This window comes from Apium graveolens, chromosome 8 (genome assembly GCF_009905375.1).
Source record: "Apium graveolens cultivar Ventura chromosome 8, ASM990537v1, whole genome shotgun sequence".
Classification (NCBI taxonomy): domain Eukaryota; kingdom Viridiplantae; phylum Streptophyta; class Magnoliopsida; order Apiales; family Apiaceae; genus Apium; species Apium graveolens.
The window spans coordinates 172,418,625-172,440,870 of NC_133654.1; positions in this window are offsets into that span (position 1 = coordinate 172,418,625).

Sequence of the window (22,246 nt, forward strand, 5' to 3'; positions counted from 1 at the left end):
GAATCCTGGTAGGAGTAACTTTGAGGGTTTAACATGAGCAATGTCAGAGGTTTCCTTTAACTTATCTTCTGATATCAAGCCAACTTGAGCTATGTCAGAGGTTTCTTGCTTCACTGTCATATCAGAAGTTACTACATCTTGACTCTGAACAACTTGAGCCATGTTAGAGGTTGTTTGAGAAATCTTATTTCAAATTAGAGTAAGATTAGCATCTTCATCAGATATTTCTTCATCTATAGCAGGCTCATAAATCTTCATAGGTTCACCAACTTTTTCTTTGCCCTTGGACCTTGGATCTATCTCCATTTGTGATTTGGTCTTGGTTGCCTCAGGATTTGTCCTTTCTTTTATCACAATGCCTCTAGCCTTAGGAAGTTTCTTTTCAACAACAGAAGCTTTAGATTTGGAGTTGACTTTTTCTAACTTAAGTCTAGCTTCTTCTTCCTTTAGACTGTCAAAGTCCATTCCTGGATTTTCTTTCAGAAATAATTGTCTTGAAATTTCCTCATCAAGTTCCAGATGTTCATCAGAACTTATCCTTTTACCATTATCAGAACTTATTCTTCTCCCACTATCAGAACTTGTTCTTTGACTTGTAGTTCCAGCTTTGCTTGATGAAAAACCTTTACCTTGACCATTACCTCCACCCATTCCAGAGTTTCCCTGGTCATCTTTTTCATCATCCTTTGCTTTCAGTGTCTTAACAGTTTGCATTTGGACTTAATTACTTTCTCCCCCTTTTTGGCATCAGCAGGTAAAAGAAGAGAGACAATCAATTCCACTGAGGATTGGATCTCATTGAGTTGATTTTGATGAGAAGCTTAATTCTTCAGAATTTCATCAATCTGAGCCTGTTGCTTCTCCTGAGTTTTCTCAATGGTGTCAATTTTGTCAAAGGTAGGTTTGAAAAACCTTTTCTTGTCCAGCTTGACAAGCCTATCTTGCTGGTTTAAGGATTCTTGAATCTTGTCTACCTTGGCCTGAGTTACAGATTGTTGACTTTGAAGGTGCCTTATACTTAGTACAGTAACTCTGAGTTGTGTCTTGAAATCATCATTGACTAACATCTCATCAGCTTTAGCCAAGTGCTCAGCAAGTATGTTTGAAGAAGGAACAAAATCAACCTTGTTCCATTCCTTAGTCCACTCCTTTCCTCTAGGAGTTTCACTCCAAGGTATTGGTGCATCCTCTCTAACAAACTTCTTAATTAAATCAGCTTTGTTTGGAGCTTGTTGAGGTGCATGTCCTGATGGACCAGCTGTATCAGCATCTACATGTACAGCAGCTTCACCAGTAAATTCAGCATTAGCATCAGAACTTACAGAATCAGCATCATCAGCATCCTCTGATAAAGGAACAGTATGGGAGGCTATTGAGGCTTCAACGTCATCCTCTAAGTGCTGATCTGCAACTAAGTTCTGATCAACAACCAAACCTTGATGCTCACCTAAAATCTGATTTTTATCATCCAGATTCAGAATTGGTGTAGAAGGAATATCTTCATTAAAATCAGCATCTAGAATTGGTGATGTTGGTGGAGTGATTTGAGCTGGTGGAGCTTCCAAGTATAAAACCTTAGGCACAATCAGGTTATGAATATTGATCTCAGCACTTGTACCTGGGTCTTCAGTATGTACTACATCATTTACTGGAGACACAGGAGGTGTAGATACTCTGTCTTGAGCAGTTTCCTGAATTGGTGACAATGGAGATGTAGAATCAGTAGCTTCAGCAAATTCTGGCTGTTTAGAAGGAAGGGATTCAATCACAATTGGATCCTTTGAGATCAGAGATTCCTGATCTCCTTCCTTAGCTGCTGCTTCCTCATCCTCTGAAACTGACTCAGCTGTGTCCCTGTTAGCTCTTTGTTTCTTGAGTCTCTTTGAAGGTGGAGAGACTTTGGGAGCTTCATCAGAATAAATCGTTCTAAGACTTTTGAGAAGCCTAGAACTCCCAGTTTTAATATCTTTCTGAGAAGTAATCTTCTCGGCTTCTATAACAACAAGTTCTGATATTGGAACCTGTTCCTCACTGTCTGACTCATCTCTCAGAAAAATCCTCCTTCTCTTCTGTTGTGTTTGAGGTACAGTCTTTGTCCTCTTGGGTTTCGAAGATGAAGGCCTCACAGGATGTGCTGATGGTGAAGGTTGAGATGTCTGTGATGGTTTGAAATATGTCCCGATTGAGGGTTGAGTAGGTTGAGGTTGAGAAGATCGAAGTGTAGTTGTGGTATGTTCCGATGGCTGTTGTAACATCCGGGAAATATCGTATAATTATTTATATCAATATATGATTATTATGTGAATATTATATAATTTTTGGTGAATTATCTGATGATTGATAATAATATTTGGATGCTTGTATATATTAAAAAGTGAGTATGTTAATTTTAATATGTCCAGAATAAAATATAGATAATTAAGGTATTTTTCTGGTAATTTTTGGAGTGTTAGATGATTTTATAATGAATTATGAATTATTAATTATTTTCTGAATAATTATAAAATTATTTTATAAAGCCGGGAATCGTCCGACTTCAACCGTTTTTACATTTTTACAACCCGAAACTCTTCCTAAAACTCCTTCCTAACCTAATCTGGTAATTCCGGACATTTTCCGTGTTTTGACTTTTTTGATCCAGATTACGGTTGGAACCGTGCGCGACCCGGCGTAAAATTTTCGATACGATAATCATTTCGGTGAATCAACTAAACCCGTATTCTCGAAAGACGAGATATTATTACATTATTTTCGTATAGAGCATTTTATAAAAAGCCCGGTTGGGATAATTATCCAAAACTGATATCAAATCGGATCGTTATTGCAGTTACTTAGTGGCTAAGCAACTAATTTAACGATCCAAAACGATCCAGAACGAACCAATATTCCGTAAATATAAATAGCATATTTCTTATTTCATTTTATTCGTTTATTCATTTTGCAACCCGTAAAAATACCGTAAATACAGAGAAAAACCTAGAAAACCGATACGTTCCTGAGAATCAAACACACGAACGAAGGCGTTATTGAACTCCGATTCGGGCGTGCAGCATATCAAAACAAAGCTCTTGAAATCTTCTTTCTGAATCAATCATCAGTTTTTGCCCATAAATCATTGTAATTTTCTTATTTATTTAATTATATTCAAATTATTTGATAATTAAAATATGAAAATTTGTTCTTGATGTTGTTGATGTGATTTGATGCTTCCATCGTGTAAATAATATTTTTCTGGCCAATTTGGTATATTATACCTCAAAAATAGAGCTCAGAATCATGTAGAAATTAAGGTTTGATTCTCTGAAAATTCTTTGAATATTTGTTTTTGGTGTTCTTGAAGAGTTCTGTGAATCAAACCCAAATTTGAGGGTGATGCAGACTTTAGAATTCAAAGTATGAGTAACCAAAATGTTCAGATTTTCATGCTCTTTCTATTTATGCCATCAAATAATTTAAACGATTGGTAAATTTATAAACCCGATTTTAGGGTTCATGTTCCGATTTGGGTATTTCTGGACTAGGGGTTATTAGCTGATTATGAAAGCATGATTATGTTCCTGGCTCGATTTGCAGTAGAAATATGTATTTTAATGTTACAAACGAATCCGGGAAGACTATGAACGAAGCTCGTCGGATATTCGCCGGGCTTGGTTCGAGTTTCACCGGAATCTCAGTTCAGGAAGTAAGTTGCTGGTTTAAATGATTCCAACGTGTTCCTGGCTGAGTTTAGAATGATAACCCCGTACTAATCGAGTTCAGCATCCCCTGTAATAACCCCAAAATTTTGGACTTTTTGTAACCCATATGAATATTGATTTTGCTGATTATGCTGAATAAGAAAACTTTTCATACCACACTTTGTAGGGGTTCTTTTATTGTTATTCTGAGATCTTATTAGTACTCTATATGGTATATAAGTGTATGTAAAGATTGTCAGAATCCAAATTCGAACACTTTAATTTTTCCCGAAAATCCACCAGATATCGAAAGAATTGAGTATAAGGTAACAGGATAAAAAGGATTTAAATTTAAGGATTATAAGAGAGGATCATAAAAGGAATATAATGTATTGAGAAAGGTTAAGGGAACCCAAGTAATAAGATCCTGGGTATGATCCCTCAAACGATAAACGAAAATGAAAGTTAAGCGAACCGTATAACAGATCAGCGATCATTAGCCAAGTAATTAGGAGTTAATCAAAGAGGTTAGTGATGATGATGTCATCACACCAACAAGAAGAAGATAAGTGTGGGAAGATGACATAGGCATGACACAATGGTAAGGAATTGTTGGTTGATTATAAGCCACACAAATTTTACCATGGTAAAAGGTTAATTAACAACAAAAACAAAGCAACCAAGCAAACACCTTCATTTCTCTTCCCCCCATCTCCTTGCTCACAGTTTTTTGAAGAAAAACAAGAAGAAAAATTTTCAAACCCAAGCTCCACTCAATCATAATTCAAGAGGTTTGTTTCTTTGGATCCTATATTTCATAACTAAGAAGAGCAAGTAGTTTGAGTGCTTGAATCAAAGGTTTTCTATCTCAAACAAATCATTTTAGTTTAGGGTGAATAGTAACTTTCAAGAACAAATTTTTGATTCTTGATTTTATTTGTAAGGTCAAGGTAGCTTAAGCATAGATAAAGGCTTCCATGGGCATTCCAAGGATCTTTCATGGATTAAAAGCTTAAGGAAGGTATAAAACTTCAAACCCTAATTTTACTTTGAATATTTAGGAGTGGTTTTGATTAATATAGTTCATGAGAAGCATGATGCTTGTGTGTTTAAAGTTTGGTTGGGTTTGTAGCGATTTGGATGATTGAATCTTGTTTATAGTTAATGAAAATTAAGTATAAGCTTTTAGTTCATGATTGAGAGTAGTATTGTAATAACCCCAAATTTTGGAATTTTTGAAACCCTTATGAATAGTGATCTTGCTGAATAAGAAAACTTTTCATGCCACACTATGTAGGGGTTCTTCTATTGTTATTCTGAGATCTTATTAGTACTTTATATGGGAAATAAGTGTATGTAAAGATCGTCAGAATCCAAATTCGAACACTTTGATTTTTCCCGAAAATCCACCAGATACAGAAAGAAGTGAGTATAAGGTAACATGATAAATAGGATTTAAATTCAAGGATTTTAAGAGGGGATCATAAAAAGGAATATAATATTTTGAGAAAGGTTAAGGAAACCTAAGTAATAAGATCCCGGGTATGATCCCTCAAACGATAAACGAAAACGAAAGTTAAGCGAACCGTATAACAGATCAGCGGTCATTAGCCAAATAATTAAAAGCTAATCAAAGAGATTAGTGGGGATGATGTCATCAAACCAATGAGAAGAGGACAAAGGAGGGAGGGTGACATCACATGGTGACATAAGCATGACCAAGCAAGTGTGTTGTTGGATGATTGTGAGCCACACAATATTTACCATGGTAACAACCTAATTAACAAGCAAAACAAGCACAAAAATCAAAAGCAACCAAAACAAAAACATTTTCTTCTTCCCCCACTCTTTGCTCTCGGCTTTTCCATGAAAAGCAAAGGAGAAAATTTCAAAAATCAAGCTACACACCTTCATAATTCAAGAGGTTTATTTCTTTAGCTTCCATAATATATAACTAAGATGAGCCATAAGTTTAAGCTCAAGATTCCATGTTTAACATAGCTAATCAATTCATCAAATTTCTTGGTGAATAGTGTTTTCAAGAAACTAACTTTGTGTTTTCTTATGTTTTCTTCAAGATCCAAGCTTAGTAAAGATAGTTAGTGGTTATTTAAGGCTTCCTAAGTGATTCTCCACTCTCCAAGGAAGGTATAACCCCTCCAAACCCTAACTTTACTTTGAGTATTAGGTTTGGTTTTGTTTGTTATAGTTCATGAGAGCATGATTCTTGTATGTTTAGAGTTTGGATGGAATTATAATGATTTTGGGTTATAAATCTTGGTTGTTGGTTGATGAACCTTAAGTATAATTAGTAGCTCTTGTTTGAGATTGAATAAGTTGGAAAAATCATGAGGTTATAGACTGAGTTAGTAAGGTTTGGATGAAGTTTGGTGGTATTGGTGGTTATGGATTGATTTGTGGTTGATTGTGGTTGATTGTGGTTGATTGGAGTAGTTTAAAATTTGGTAATCGCGTAAACATAGCCGTCGTAATGTCCGATTTACTTTAAGACTGTTTTGTTCTTAACAATCAGGACCCGTGAACTCACTGTTAGGTTTTGACCATTGCCATGATTAGATAGTTCATGTTACGAGCTTCGTTTTGATATGTGGTTCGTTTGAATCCGATGTACGGTTTAGGAGAAACGACCATTTTAAGTAACGGCATTTCGCGACCGAACCATTACCCCTCGCCTTACTTTGAAACCTTGGTTAAGGACTTTAAATGACTAATTGGGGTATGAAACAATTATGTTAAGTGGATTAGGCAGTTGGTAAGGTACTCGCGAAAGAATCGCTTTAAAATTCTTAATGGTTAATTTATTAAAAATGGTGGAGCCGAGGGTACTCGAGCGACGTAAGTGAATCGTTAAGCGCAAAAGCAAGCGTTAGAGTCTAATTGGTTAAAGTCTAGATTCTTAAGCGACTTTGGTTTAATTCCAACTTATATGTTGTTTATAGATTACCAGACTCGTCCCAAGCCATTTATAACCCACAATCGCTCAGGCAAGTTTTCTACCCGCTATACTGTTGTTGTGATGTATATATGTATATGCATTATCTTGTGATAAATACATATTTGTTATTAGCAAAGTCTTGCGATATATTGTAGCATGTGATATGGTATATATGCATGCTTGGTTCGTAATCTTGATACATATATCTGTTGATTCAGTTGATAATACCCATGCTAGAGATAAGCGGTAATTTGCATATACCCTTAGTAAAGGGGACCCCAAGGTGAACATATTTCTAAACCGGGAGTCGATGTTCCCGAGTATATTATATATATATATTTATATATATATGGATATAGTTTTCAAAACTATTGATCGAATAAGGTTTATTCAATAACTTTATTTTATTTAATGAACATTATTTGAATATTAATTCGAGGACTTATGACTCTGTTTATTCTATTTAATGATTATTATTTGAATATTCATTTGAGGATGTATGACTCCGTTTATTTTATTTAATGAATATTATTTATAATATTCATTCGAGGTATTAAGACTCCGCTTATTATTTAATAATATCCTTTATTTTATTAAAGAATAATATTTCGATAATCAAACTTATTTTCGATTATTCGAATAAAGATAGTACTTTCATATAAGTATATCTTTGGTTATTTAATATCCATTTCAAGTACGAGTTTTAAAACTTCTACTTCGATTATTTTTATAAGGATTATCTTTATGAGAATATTATTTAAATAATAATATTCAGATATTTCTAATATATCGGGACTAATTTATTTTAATAAATCAGCAGTACTCCAAACATTCTTAAAAATGTTTTCGAGTCTTCAAAATGATTTCTAAAAGTTAGGGCGGATCCCAAAACCCATTCTTTTATATTTAAGATCCTCCTTTCGAAGGGGATTTAAATACTCGCTCAAAACCTGGGGGATCCGGCTCTGTGGTGTATTTTATATTCGCAACGTGGTTGCTGTTTTGAGAAAACAATTTGATTACTTGCCCAACGTTCGGGAAGTAAGTCCATCTAATTGAGTCGGCATAAGCGACAGGCCGGGGTACGGTCTATCAAAGTGTAAGTGGCTGGATGGCAGTCCATCAACGCGTAAGAGGTCGGGTGGCGGTCCAGCACAAGGTCCTTATGTGGCCAGGGTGATGACCGGTGGGGGATTCATCCATCTACAGGTAGAAAAGGTTACTTATCGGTATCTTTTCCTGATCAGCAAGATATCAGGTTTATGCCAAGGTTTTCTCCTTTCCAAATTCATTGGATATTACAACTCTGTTTATAATTTTCATAAAAGAGGTTTTCAAGGAGTGTATGAAATGTATATATATATAGGTGTATATATATATCGGGACTTAATGAAGTATCTCGTAACTTCATTATTTATAATGATATTTCAAGGATTGAATCTATTCAAGTCTTATCTTGTAGTCTCATTTGGGTGATGAACTTTTAAAACTGATTATAACTTGAACGGTGGTAGTTCAAGTAGTATTCGGATATAAGTATATTGGAGTATCTTGTAACTTCATCTTTTAAACTTATATCTAGTAAATGATTATCTTGTGCATGTCAAAGATTTTCGGAAAAATGTTGAGACAAGGTTAGATATATGAGATCACCTTGCAACGATATTTTATACAGTTATAAACGGGAACTCTGTGTATATTATACATGTCAGACGATTTCAAAGATTGTGAAAAGTATATATGTATATATATACTGAATATTTTACGACTTGGTCGCGTTAAGATATCAGCTTAGTTCATTTCTTCTTGACCAAGACTTTCATGTGTACTATGAGAATGCTCATATATTGTTAGTTATTATACATATTATTTTGGTGGGCTTGTTGCTCACCCTTGCTTTCTTCTTTCATCACACAACATCAGATAGACAAGATGAACAGGACCAAGCTCCCAATTCACGAGTGGATAGAAAACGTTCCGCAGTTTCCTATAGGCGTTGATGTCGTTGTAGCTGAGGTAGGAACTATCAATAGGCTAGGCTTTCAACTTTTGATGTACCAGACTTATGTATCTTTATCAATTGTAATAATGGCAAAGAAATATAAATTTATTCAGAAACCCTTTTAAGGTGTATTGGCATATAATTTTGGAATAAAATGACTCGTGTTATTTTTGGATATTCATCTTTGAGACTATAACTTGTGGTGTGTGTGTTTATTGTGGGGTCACAGTACAGAGTAGTTGATTGTTTATTAAGATTGGGTGTTATTAAGGGAAATGGAACTCGTGAAAACCCGGATCCCCGACACCGGATTTGGGGGTGTTACAAGTATAAATTGGAAATCTTGAGATGTTGGGGCTGTTGTAGTAGAGTATGGATGTAGTTTGGTTGTAGTAATGATTGTGGGATTGATTGTGGATTGATTTGGAGTTGTACAAATTTGGTAATCGCGTAAACATAGCCGTCGTAATGCCCGATTTACCTTAGACTGCTTTTGTTCTTAATATCAGGACCCGTGAACTCACTGTGAGGTTTTGACCATTACCATGATTAGATAGTTCATGTTACGAGCTTTATTTTGATATGTGGTTCGCTTAAATCCGATGTACAGTTTAGGAGAAACAACCGTTTTAAGTAACGGCGTTTCGCGACCGAACCATTACCCCTCGCCTTACTTTGAAACCTTGGTTAAGGCCCTTAAATGACTAATTGGAATATGAAACAATTATTTAAAGTGGATTAGGAAGTTGGTAGGGTACTCGTGAAAGAATCGCCTTAAAATTCCTAATGGTTAATTTATTAAAAATGGTGGAGCCGAGGGTACTCGAGCAACTTAAGTGAATCGTTAAGCGCGAAAGCGAACGTTAGGGTCTAATTGGTTAAAGTATAGATTCTTAAGCAACTTTGGTTTAATTCCCACTTATATGTTGTTTATAGGTTACCAGACTCATCCCAGGACTTTTACCACCCCCAATCGCTTAGGCAAGTTTTCTACCCGTTATACTGTTGTTGTGATGTATATATGTATATGCATTATCTTGTGATAAGTGCATGAATGTTATTAGCAGATCTTGCGATATATTGGAGCATGCTAATATGGTATATATGCATATCTATTTTTTAATCTTGATATCTAATTGTTGATTCAATTGCTTATAAGTTGCATAATACCTATGCTAGATATAAGCAGTAGTTGCGTATACCCTTAGTATAGGGGACCTAAAGGTGAACATATTTCTAAACCGGGAATCGATGTTTCCGAGTATAATATATATATATATATATACGTAGATATAGTTTTCAAAAATATTAATCGAATAAGGTTTATTCGATATCTTTATTTTATTTAATGAATATTATTTTGAATATTCATTCGAGGACTTATGACTCCGTTTAGTTTAATTAATGAATATTATTTTGATATTCATTCGAGGACTTAAGACTCCGTTAATTTTATTTAATGAATATTATTTTGAATATTCATTTGAGGACTTATGAATCCGCTTATTTATTACATAATATTCTTTATTTTATTAAAGAATAATGTTTCGATAATTAAACTTATTTTCGATTATTCAAATAAAGATCATACTTTCGTATAAGTATATCTTTGGTTATTTATTTTTCATTTCAAGTATGAGTTTTAAAACTCCTACCTCGATTATTTTTATAAGGATCATCCTTATGGGAATATTATTTAAATAATAATATTCAGATACTTTCTAACATATCGGGACTGATTTATTTTATTAAATCAACATTACGCTAAACATTCTTTAAAATGTTTTCGAGTCTTCAAAATGATTTTAAAAGTTAGGGCGGATCCCAAAACTCATTTTTATATTTAAGATCCTCCTTTCGAAGGGGATTTAAATACTCTCTCAAAACCTGAGGGATCCGGCTCTATGGTGTATTTTATATTCGCAACAAGGTTGCTATTTTGATAAAAGAGTTTTTGATTACTTACCCAACACTCGGGAAGTAAAATTCTTGGAAGAAGTTAATCCATTAACAGGCATCGCCTGGGAAATATCGGTGAGTTTTCCTTTCCAGCTAGATACGACTTCTTGGTGGAGCCGTATCAACAAGTTTCTACTTGGGGAAAGGGGGGACGAGCTTTACGTTTCAGAGTCATGGATTTCATCTGAACTAGGAGTGGCGTAAGTGGTCGAGTGGCGCCGGCCCAGCCTTATTTATTGGCCCAAATGGCCCGGAAGTTCTGCTAAGACGGTCTATTCCTTAGGAGTCCAGTGTTCGGTTGACAAGTAAATCCGACAGGTTCTCCTCTACATGTAAAAAATGGTGGGGTTGCACTACTACGACTGATCATCGTAAGTGGTCTTCCTGGCGCGGCAAACTCCCATAATGAGTTCATCATCCAGTTGGATATTTTTGCAAGACTACCCAGAGCATTTCAATAGAAAGGCTACGGCTGGGCGATTGTTGAGTGTTGGCAGGGTCGAGTTTTCAAAATGATGTTTCCATCAAATGAAGTATCTCGTAACTTCATTTCTTTTAAATGATATTTCAAAGATTGATTCTATACAAGTTATGCCTTATAGCTTCATATATGTGATGAACTATTTATACCTTGAACGGTGATAGTTCAAGTAGTATTCGGAAAGGATATAAGTATATTGGAGTATTTTGTAACTTCATCTTTTCAACTTATATCTAGTAAATGATTATCTTATGCATGACAAAGATTTTCAGAAAAATGTTGAGAGAAGGTTAGATATATGAGATCACCTTGCAACGATATTTTTATACAGTTATAAACTGGAACTCGGCGTATATTATACATGGCAGAGGATTTCAAAGATTTTGAAAAGTACATAAGTATATATACTGAATATTTTTGCGACTTCGTCACATTAAGAGGTCAAACTTGGTTCATTTTTTCTTGACCAAGACTTTCATGAGTACTATGAGAATGCTCATATATTGTTAATTATTATGCATATTATTTCGGTGGGCTTGTTGCTCACCCTTGCTTTCTTCTTTCATCACACAACAACAGATAGAAAGGATGAACAGGACCAAGCTCCCAATTCACAAGCGGTTAGAAAATGTTCCGCAGTTTTCTGGAAGCGTTGATGCCGCAGTAGCTGAGGTAGGAGCTACCAATAGGCTAGGTTTTCAACTATTGATGAACCAGACTTATGTATAATATGAATTGTAATAATGGCAAGGAATATGTAAATTTATTCAGAACCCTTTTAAGGTGTAATGGCTTTTAATTGTGGAATAAAATGACTTGTGTTATTTTTGGTATTAATCTCTGGGACTATAACTTGTGGTGTGTGTGTGTATATTGTGGGGTCACAGTACGCAGCAGTTGGTTGATTATTAAGATTAAGTATTATTAAGGGAAATGGAACTCGTGACGACCCGGATCCCCGACCCCAGATCTGGGGGTGTTACAGAAATGGTATCAGAGCTAAGCGTTATAAACCTCAGAGATGATGTGGCGTTATGATAATAAGTTCACTAAGATAATAAGAACTCTTTCCAAGTTCATAGTCGGGCTAACTAATGTAGTACTGACAGTTAAAACCCTTATGGGAACCCTTATAAATATCGTGGTAGTAACATAGTTCGTTATCATATAGGGCAGTGGGGCAACGAACCCTGAGATTCAGGAGCATCAGCATGAGGATGATATATTACATGTTGGAGATCAAATTATGAATCTGATAGAGTACCCTAGCGAGGGACCGGATGAGATTCATGTTGGGAATGTTACGGTTGAGGATGTTGTCCTAGAAGAGATTATTGCTGAGAAGGATGCCGTGAAGGATCTTGACAAGAATGAATAAAGGACCACTGAGGAATTGATGACCATTGTTAGGGCGACTACCAGAGGTAGGATTGGTCGGTCACTACCGGAGGTTCGTTCAAGTTTGTAAAGATAGTAGCCCCTTTAACGCGGCTTACTCGTAAGACTGAGAAGTTCGAATGGACAGAGAAATGCGAGAACAGCTCCTAAGAACTGAAGCAAAGGTTGGTGACGGCCCCTATGTTGGCGTTGCCAGATGGAAAAGGAGATATTTTTTTTGATTTGTAGTGACGCTTCGCATAAGGAATTAGGGTGCTTCTTATACAGCATAGCAAGGTAATCGCGTACGCGTTAAGACAACTAAGGGAGTATAAAATTCGATATCCCCACCCATGAGCTTGGGCTCGTGGCAATAGTTTTGCCCTAAAGGTTGGAGGCACTACTTTTATGGAGAAAAGTGCGAGATTTACATAAACCATAAGTTCTCTAGTACATTTTCACGCAGAAAGAGCTCAACATGCGCCAGAGGAGGTGGTTAGAGCTAATCAAGCATTATGATTATGAGATTCTTTATCATCCAGGGAAAGCCAAAATGGTGGCTATTGCCCTTAGTATAAAAGAGAGACTCAAGATGAAAATATCTTTAGGAGAGTTGATAAGAGATTTTGAGAAAATGGAAATAGAATTGAAGGTAACCGGAGCCGATACCGAAAAGCTGTTTAAGATTGCAATACAGCCCGAATTATTGGAGAAGATCATATTGTGACAAGAAAAAAGTGATGAATAGAGGCAGAGAACCAATGACCGGAGAAGAGATTAATACCTAGAAAGATGATGAGGGAATAATGAGGTATCCCTACAGAATTTGGGTTCCAAATGTTCAAGATCTTAAGGACTGGATCTTAGATGAAAGTCATAGTTCGAGGAATAAGATTTAGGGCAAACCCTGAATGTGATAGTCAGGGAGGACGCCATCAAGATAGAAGGAACCCATAATATAATGAAGTGGAAAATGAGGATTTAAAACATGTAGGATGACCCCGATTATGGGGAGGATGAGAAAACATTTCATATTGAGAAAATAGAAGTCGAGCAAGATAGGGAGAACCAGGACGGTACTCCTATACATAAATTCATGGACCTGTCGAAATAGAACTTCTACTCTTATTCCCAACCACCACCTTGAGGAAAAAATGCGGTAGAAAATCCTTTCATGACCTTTAAGTCGCTAAGCTCTCAGAGTTCCAAGGAACAGGTTGACCCAGTCGAGGTAAGAGCTTGGCTAAAGGAAATATAAGAATCATTTGAGATTCTAAATAATTGACAAAGCGTAAACGACTGTTTTTGTCACTTACCTTCCTAAGAGAGAGGCAACCCGCTGGTGAAAGGCCAAGAAAGACACGGGGCTAGAGGTTATAATAAACCGATTAAAGTTCAGTCAATTATTTTTGGGAAAGTACTTCCCAAGGTTATAGAGATAGTGTAAAAGCTTTAGTGCCAGAACAAAGGCGGACGAGTATTGTAATAACCCCAATTTTTAGAAATTTTTGAAACCCTTATGAATAGTGTTTTTGCTGAATGAGAAAACTGTTCATGCCACACTATGTAGGGGTTCTGATATGGATATTCTGATATTTTATTAGTACTTTATATGGGATATAAGTGTATGTAAAGATCGTCAGAATCCAAATCCGAACACTTTGATTTTTCCCGGAAATATACTAGATACGGAAAGATTTGAGAAAAAGGTAACAGGATAAAAAGGATTTAAATAAAAGGATTATAGGAGAGGATCATAAAAGGAATATAATATATTGAGAAAGGTTAAGGGAACCTAAGTAATAAGATCCCGGGTATGATCCCTCAAACGATAAACGAAAACGAAAGTTAAGCGAACCGTATAACAGATCAGCGGTCATTAGGCAAACGATTAGGAAGTTAATCAAAGGGATTAGCGGGAATGATGTCATCCAACCAATAGAAAGAGGACAAGGAAGGGAGGATGACATCATGAGGATGACATAGGCATGACAAGAAAGGAAGGAGATGTGGTGACTTTTTAACCACACAAAACCAAGGGCAACTAGGTAATTCACTAAATCAAACAACAAAAATCAACCAACCAAAGGCAAATCAAGCCAAAACACAAAAATCTCTCTTCTTCTTCTTCATGCTCTCGGCTTTTTTCTTAAGAAATGGGAAGTCCAAGCTCCTCCACTTACTATTTAGCAAGGTAATTATCTAAGCTTCCCCATGGATAGTTACATACTTCCTATAAGTTTAAGCTTCTAATTCCAAGCCAATCTTTTTCTATAAATCATGAAAGAAGATGGTGAATAGTGTTTTCAAGAACTAAAATTTGTGTTCTTGAAGTTTTGTTTAGATTAAGCTTGGATAAGGGCTTTAAAGGTGATTCCAAGCCATTCTCTTGATTCTCCACTCTCCAAGGAAGGTATAAACTACAAACCCTAGCTTTAGTTTTGAGTAATTAGGATTGAATGTGTTTGATATAGCATATGTGAAGCATGATGCTTGAATGGTTGAAGTTTGGTTGAGTTTGTAGAGATTAGTTGGTTTTGTTGCATTGTTGGAGTTGTAAATCTTGGTAATTAGTTAAAGAACCTAAGTAAAGCCGTTAGTTCATGTGAGGAATAAGTATAAATGGTTAATGTGGATTTGTTGGGGCTGTTATGATGTGGTTTGGAGGGATATTGGTTGTATGATTGATTTGGGGTTGATTTGTGGTTGGTATTGAATGGTTTAAAATTTGGGAAATCGCGTAAACATAGCTGTCGTAACGTCTGATTTCCTGTAGACTGTTTTTGTGCATAACATTAGGACCCGAGAACCCCCTGCTAGATTATGACCACTGCCATGTTTAGATAGCTCATGTTACGAGCTTCGTTTTGATATGTAGTTCATTCGATTCCGATGCACGGTTTAGGAGAAACGACCGTTTCAAGTAACGGCGTTTCGCGAACGAAACTTTTCCCCTCGCCTTACTTTGAAACATAGATTAAAGACCAAAAAGGGTTAATTAATGTATGAAACATTTATGGTAAGTGTGTTAGGCAGTTGGTAAGACACTCGCGAAGGAATCGCTTTAAAACTCGTAAAGGTTAAATTATTAAAAATGGTGGAGCCGAGGGTACCCGAGTGGCTTAAGCGAATCAGTGAGCGCAAAACAAGCGTTAGAGTCTAAGTTAGTTAAAGTATAGATTTACAAGTGACTTTGGTTTAATTCCAACTTACTTGTTGTTTATAGGTTACCAGACTCGTCCCGAGCCATTCGTAACCCCAGTCGCTCAGGCAAGTTTTCTACCCGTTATACTGTTGTTGTGATGTAAATATATGTATATGCATTATCTTGTGATATTGCATGATTGTTATTAGCAAATTTTGCGATATATTGGAGCATGCTAATATGGTATATATGCATGTCTGTTTCGTAATCTGGTTATCTATCTGTTGATTTCAATGCTTATAGTTGCATAATACCTATGCTAGAAATAAGCAAGTAGTTGCGTATACCCTTAGTATAGGGGATAAAAGGTGAACATATTTCTAAACCGGGAGTCGATGTTCCCGAGTATATATATATATATATATTTATATATATATATATATGGATATAGTTTTTAAAACTATTAATCGAATAAGGTTTATTCGATAACTTTAACTTTATTTTATTATTGAATATTATTCTGAATATTCATTCGAGGGCTTATGACTCTTTTATATTATTATTGGATATTACTTGGATATTCATTTGAGGATGTATGACTCCTTTATTTTATGAATATTATTTATAATATTCATTCGAGGTATTATGACTCTGCTTATTACTGCAATATATTCTTTATTGTATTAAAGAATAAGGTGTCGATAATCAAACTTATTTTTGATTATTCAAATAAAGATATTACTTTCGTATAAGATATCTTTGATTATTTGCTATTCATTTCAAGTATGAGTTTTAATACTTCTACTTTAATTATTTTATAAAGATTATTCTTTATGGGAATATTATTTAAATAATAATATTCAGACATTTTCTAAATATTCTGGGGACTGATTTACTTCATTAAATCAGTTTTACTCCAAACACTCTTTAAAGTGTTTTCGAGTCTTCAAAATGATTTTTAAAAGTTAGAGCGGATCCCAAAACTCATTTTTATATTTAAGATCTTCCTTTTTAAGGGGATTTAAATACTCGCTCAAAACCTGGGGAATCCGGCTCTGTGGTGTATTTTATATTCGCAACAAGGTTGCTGTCTTGGTAAAAGAGTTTTTGATTACTTACCCAATATTCGGGAAGTAAAATTCTTGGAACAAGTTAATCCATTAACAGGCATCGCCTGGGAAATATCGGTGAGTTCTCCTTTCCAAATAGATACGACTTCTTGGTGGAGCCGTATCAACAAGTTTCTACTTGGGGAAAGTGGGGACGAGCTTTATGTTTCAGAGTCATGGATTTCATCTGAACTAGGAGTGGCGTAAGTGGCCGAGTAGCGCCGGCCCAGCCTTATTATATTGGCCCAAATGGCCTGGAAGTTCCGCTAAGGCGGTCCATTCCTTAGGAGTTCAGTGTTCGGTTGACAAGTAAATCCGACAGGTTCTCCTCTACATGTAGAAAATGGTGGGGTTGTACTACTACGACTGATCATCGTAAGTGGTCTTCCTGGCGCGGCAAACTCCCGTAATGAGTTCATCATCCAATTGGATAATTTCTGCAACACTACCCAGAGCACTTCGATAGAAAGGCTACGGTTGGGCGATTGTTGAGTGTTGGCATGGTCAAGTTTTCAAAATGATGTTTACATCAAATGAAGTATCTCATAACTTCATTTTATTTTGATGATATTTTAAAGGTTGAATCTATTCAAGTATTATCTTGTAGTCTCATCTATGTGATGAACTTTTGAACTAATTATAACTTGAACGGTGGTAGTTCAAGTAGTATTTGGAAAAGATATAAGTATATTGGAGTATCTTGTAACTTCATCTTTTAAACTTATATCTAGTAAATGATTATCTTATGCATGATAAAGATTTTCAGAATAATGTTGAGACAAGGTTAGATATATGAGATCACCTTGCAACGATATTTTTATACAGTTATACACTGGAACTCTGTGTGTATTATGCATGGAAGAGGACTTCCAATATTTTGAAAAGTATATATGAATATATATATATACACTGAATATTTTGCGACTTCATCGCATTAAGATATCAACTTGGTTCATTTCTTTTGACCAAGACTTTCATGAGTACTATGAGAAGACTCATATATTGTTAATCATTATACATATTATTTTGGTGGGCTTGCTGCTCACCCTTGCTTTATTTCTTCATCACACAACAACAGTTAGGAAAGATGGCCAGACTCCAGCAGACCCAGCGCAAGCATGTGGGAAGCGTCCTGCGTCTTCCCGTTGATGTTGTAGCTGCTATAGCTGCAGAGGTAGATCTATTGTAGATCAGACCATCTACTTTTGAGAATCAATTATGTATAATTATAACTTGTGGCAGATAATGGCAATTAACTGTAAATTTATCAAGTAATCATTTTGGGTTGTAATAACTTTTAAATTGTGGATTCAAAGACTTGTACTTATTTAAATTTCATCTCTGAGACTATAACGGGTTGTGGTGTGTGTTAGTGTGGGGTCACAGCATAAGGTTACTTATTAATTAAGTGAAGTGATATTGTGGAAAGAAAGACCGTGACGACCCGGATCCCCGACCCCGGATCTGGGGGTGTTACAGAAATGGTATCAGAGCTAAGCGTTATAAACCTCAGAGATGATGGGACGTTAAGATAATAAGATTCACTAAGATAATAAGAACTCTTGCCAAGTTCATAGTCGGGCTACCTAACGTAGTACTGACGGTTAAAACCCTTATGGGAACCCTTATAAATATCGTGATAGAAGCGTAGTTCGTTATCGTATATGGTAGCGGGACTCCGAACCCTGAAGTTGAGGAACATCAACGCGATGATGTTTTATTAGTTATTGGAGATCAGATTGTGGATCCGATAGAGTGTCCTAATGCAGGACCGGATGATGTTGATATTAAGGATGTTGTCCTAGTAGGGATAGTTGTTGAGAAGGACCCCATGGAGGATCCTGACAGGATTGGATAAAGGACCACTGATGAATTGATGATCATGGTTTGGTCGACTACCAGAGGTAGGATTGGCCGGTCACTACCGGAGGTTCGTTCAAGTTGTAAAGATAGTAGCCCCTTTAACGCGGCTTACTCGTAAGACTGAGAAGTTCGAATGGACAGAGAAATGCGAGAACAGCTTTCAAGAACTGAAGCAGAGGTTGGTGATGGCCCCTATGCTGGCATTGCCGGATGGAAAAAGGAGATTTTGTGATTTGTAAGTGACGCTTCGCATAAGGAATTAGGGTGCTTCTTAGCACAGCAAGATAATCGCGTCTACGTCAAGACAATTAAGGTAATATGAAATTTGATATCACCACCCATGAGCTTAGGCTCGTGGCAATAGTTTTACCCTAAAGATTGGAGGCACTACTTGTATGGAGAGAAGTGCGAGAATTACCTAAGCCATAAGTGCTCTAGTACATTCTTACGTAGAAAGAGCTCAACATACGCCAGCGGAGGCGGTTAGAGCTAATCAAGAATTATGATTGGGAGATTCTTTATCATTCGGGGAAAGCCAATATGGTGGCTGATGCCCTTAGTAAAAAGGAGAGACTCAAGATGATAATGTCTTTTGGAGAGTTTATAAGAGATTTTGAGAAAATGGAAATAGTAGTGAAGGTAACCGGAGCCGGTACCGAAAAGCTGTTTGAGATAGCAATGCAGCCCGAAGTATTGGAAAAGAACATATTATGCCAGTAAAAGTGATGAATGAAGGCAGAGAGCCAACAAATAGGTATGAGATTAATACCGAGAGTGATGATAAGGGAATAATGAGGTATTCCTATAGAATTTGGGTTCCAAAGGTTTAAGAGCTTAAAGATGAAATCTTAGATGAAAGACTAGTTTGAGGAATAAGAGTTAGAGCAAACCCTGAACGTGATAGTCAGGGAGGTTGCCACCAAGACAAAAGGAACCCATAACATGATGAAGTGGAAAATGAGGATTTAAATTATGTAAGATGACCCCAATTATGGGGAGTAGGAAGAAATATTTAGACTGAGGAAACAAAAGTCGAGTAAGGACAGGAGACCCGAGATGGTACCCCTATACGACAATTCATGGACCTGTCTAAAAAGAACTTAGACTATTATTCCCAACCACCACCTTGAGGAAACAATGCGGTGAGAAATTCTTTCATGACCTTTAAGTCGCTAAGCTCTCAGAGTTCCAAGGAACAAGCTGACCCAGTCGAGGCAAGAGCCTGGCTAAAGGAAATAGATGAATCATTTGAGATTCTAAATGATTGACGAACCACAAAAGACTGTTTTGTCACTTACCCTCCTAAGAGAGAGACCACCCGCTGGTGAAAGGCCAAGGAAGGCACGGAGCAAGAGATTATAATAAACTGATTTAAGTTCAGTCAATTGTTTTCAGGAAAGTACTTCCCAAGGTTATGGAGATAGTGTAAAGGCTTAAGAGCCAGAACAAAGGCAGACGAGTATGATGAATTATGAATCTAAGTTGTAAAAGTTATCAAGATTCGTTCTGAAGACACGAATCCAGAATGACGGGATGTTTGAAATCAATGCTTATGTTGTGTTGGTTCATGAAATAACGATAAGAGAAAGGAATATAAAAGCAAGAGAGTCGAGGAATGATAAGGGAGTTGGGTATGAGGAAACCCTAAAGACTCGTAGAAATAGAAATAGAAAAGTATGTAATCATCCGGATGAGAGTGATTCACCAAGAGTTAAATTGATGGTTGAAGGTATAAGAGATACATATATTTTATCCCCTGTAAGTTGGGAAGATTCGAGGAAACCTTGAGATAATTCGAAGGATAAATATGAGACGCGGATAGACTGAGGGGACAAGGAAGTAAGAAATTAGGAAAATTGGATGAAGGAAGTGACCTTCAAGAATGTGAAGTGTAAAACCGGTGGCTTGATACCCAGAAAGGGAGACGCCAGGTATGAGAGATATCCCAATATTGAGATGACTGTTGAGATAAACAGCAAAAGTAAATAAGGAATTATTAAAAAGAAGTTCACGTTGAACACGACCAATATCTTCCAGAACATTCTTGTTATCGTTACCAAATTAGACAAGAAAAGCGGATAACCGTTGTTATCTTTTGGAGGCCATATTGATTGACCTCATTTTGAATACAGATGTTATTGTGAAACTAGGCATATATTATCGAGGTGGGAATGATTGAATAAGACACCCTTATCAGGGATATATGACTTGATTTATCCATGGAAGGATGCATGTACCTTTTAAAGGTGGAATTAAGGATAGAACATCGGTAACTTAAAATGAATTTTAAGGGAAATGCATAAAGGTTGGCATTTCACCCTTAGTAGGGATAGTATGAGTTTGACGGTATGAATTGGGAAGGATTAAGGTAATAATAACCTTTAAGGATCAGTGGAGAAATTTTTCAGAAGTATATAGACAATGGTTCTAGTATTAGTAAATGGTATTTTGATATGCCCTGTATATAGGGAATACACGAGGAACGATTGAACGATAACCTTAGAGGTTTTACAAGGAGAAAGGAAATATTCGAAGTTCTCAAGAATAAAAATGTTGATAAAGGAAATATGACATAATTATAATGTTGCCAAGTGAGGCACGTGCTAAACCACGAGAAAGTATGGATCGAACCAGTAATGGTCGAAATTGTTCAGGGCAATTAGGACTTAAGATAAAAGATGTTCTAATTATGATTGAGCGTCAGTCATGACAGTGATTAACCTCTAAAGACTGAGGCAACAACTTATGGAAAAATGGTGATTTTTTTTACTTATCAGATGTTAAGGAAAACATCTTCACATAAGCTGTGATTGAAATAAGGTGGAAAAATTTATTTGGAGGTGGTTAAAATGACATTGACTGTAAGGAAATTTTACTATCAAGAAAGGCTAAAGAGGTGGCCGACACTTTAAAGGTAAGAGGATAATTATAGGCGCTTGTGCCAAAAGAATACAGTGATGATGGTTAAAACTGCGAAGGTTGTATTATGGTTTGGAAGATTGACATTCCTCCTGATGACTGTGCAATACCCAACCGTAATAGTAGTTGGTAAAGGTATAATTCGTGTAATCGCCATGAACGGGCTATCTATCTTAGAAGGTCCTATCTTGAGATAAGCCAGGACCATGTTTCAAAAAGGACTAGATGAACCTTTGAGTAAGTCTTCTATTTAAAGCATATGATTTAGAATGGTATTAACCTGCTATCGTTGCTTTGATTGAAACTCTTCTGCAATTTTATCTGCTTCATGTCATGTATGTATGTCAGGATCAGGAGTGTTCTTCATGAATCAGAAATGGTGATTATGTTACCTCCCTAGAAGGATTTGATACGACATGTATGGACTCCGTATGGTTAGCTATTAAGACTTCATGGAAAATGAATGACTACAGTAGGTCAGTGATGGACCATAGTAAGGCAGCAATGATTCTGCGAGTAGTGAGCTGATTACAACCATGAGAGTTGTATTGGAATGGGTGTTGAGATTGAGTACCACTAATCGGGTCGTGGTAGTGTATAAGTTATCATTGATAGACTAATTAAGTAGAGTATCTACCTGGTGAATAATTATTCGTTCTTATCAATAGAGAGTCGTATTATTATACGAAGAAGGTTGCGGTATAGAAATGGATTCTAGTAATGATGATGTCTAGAATGAGATCCCAGATTCGATTTTC